Source organism: Myotis davidii, unplaced genomic scaffold (assembly GCF_000327345.1).
Source record: "Myotis davidii unplaced genomic scaffold, ASM32734v1 scaffold1497, whole genome shotgun sequence".
NCBI classification, from domain to species: Eukaryota; Metazoa; Chordata; class Mammalia; order Chiroptera; family Vespertilionidae; genus Myotis; species Myotis davidii.
Window position 1 is genome coordinate 380972 of NW_006290147.1, and position 1366 is coordinate 382337.

At 48.5% G+C, this 1366-nt stretch overlaps 1 protein-coding gene across 2 annotated transcripts in view; it reads right to left on the bottom strand.

Annotated features, from left to right (window-relative positions):
- LOC102761111 (glutathione S-transferase A4) overlaps positions 1-1366 on the bottom strand; it is an 18413-nt gene that overhangs the window by 9743 nt on the left and 7304 nt on the right. The window lies entirely within an intron of this gene.

Consider the following 1366-nt stretch of genomic DNA (forward strand, 5'->3'; position numbering starts at 1 on the left):
CCATCTCGCCCCAAGTGGTCAGACTTAGCTGCCCACTGGGGGACACTCGGAGCTGTCCTGTCCTTGCTGCTATGAGACGGTTACAATAGCGCTGTGAAAACACTGCCCAAAATACTGAACCCGGAGGTGAAAACCAAGCACATCCAGAATGTGGGAATTCTGCAATATCAATGGCCTGGATTCTTTCAAAGAGTCAAGAACATGGGGGTGGGGAGGAAGCAGGTACTGTTCTAGATGAAAAGAGACTTAACAACCCAAAGCCTGAATCTTGATTCGATCCTGGATGGGGCGGTACAGGGGACAGCTATAACTGCTACACAAATATATAAGAGATTCATAGACATTTGGGGAACAGCAGGGATTGTATATTAGATATTGTAAAGTGAGCGTTACTTTTCTTAGTTGTGACAATGATATGGTGGTTATTAGAACAGTTTATTCTCAGGAAGAAGATATGTGCTGATGTCTGCAACTTACTTTCAGAGGACTGAAGGAAGCAGAAGCAGGGAGGGAGGAAGGGAGAAAGCAAATGTGGTCAACTGCTAACAAGTTTAGTTGAAAGGTGTTAACTGTACTATTACAGTTTTTCTGTAGGTTTGAATGCTTTCAAATTAAAAAGTTTGGGGCAGGGGGGAGAGAAATAGAGTGCAAACAAGTTCTTCTTTTCTTGACGAATCTAAAATGTTCTAACACGACTTCATGTCAGGAAGAGGCCTCCTCCCACTGTGTCCCTGTGCTGCTCCCGATCAGCCAAAGGCCGGCAGAGCTGACCCGCCCAGAATCAGCAGTGCCCCCTCCTCTGTCTCAACCAGCTGACCTTGGGGTAGAACTGGGACATGGGGTGTAGAGGAGCTTCTGCTATTCGCCAGGGTCCCCATGGTGTGAGGAGAGGGGCCTCAGTGCCCCTGCAGACAGACACTCTATCTGGTGCTCAGGCCAGCAATGTTTTGGGCATTTGTCCAAACGCCCGGCTGGTTAGATATGGTGCTGGGGGTACTCCCTCCACACGACTGCTCTCAGAACTTATGACCATGACCATTTAGAACACATGGGAAATAAGGGAGGGGGCGTCCCACCCCAGGCTCATCTTCAGTAGCTTAGAGACCCCAGAATCGTACATTTTAGTTTTATTCCACGCCCGCCTCCCTCCACCCCCTGCCACAGTATTTGCCGGGAGCCGGTCCATCCTTGCTGTTTCAAGAGACCTGGCATATATGGCATACTGTTCTTAATATGTTTGCTCACCTTCTTGGCACTATGTGTTTTAACCAAGGTCACCTCTCTGAGAAAGGTTGTTTCCCCAGGTAGGGATTTTCCCCTGAAGTTAGGGAGGGAATAAAGCCTCTTAACCCCTTCCCCAGCAGAA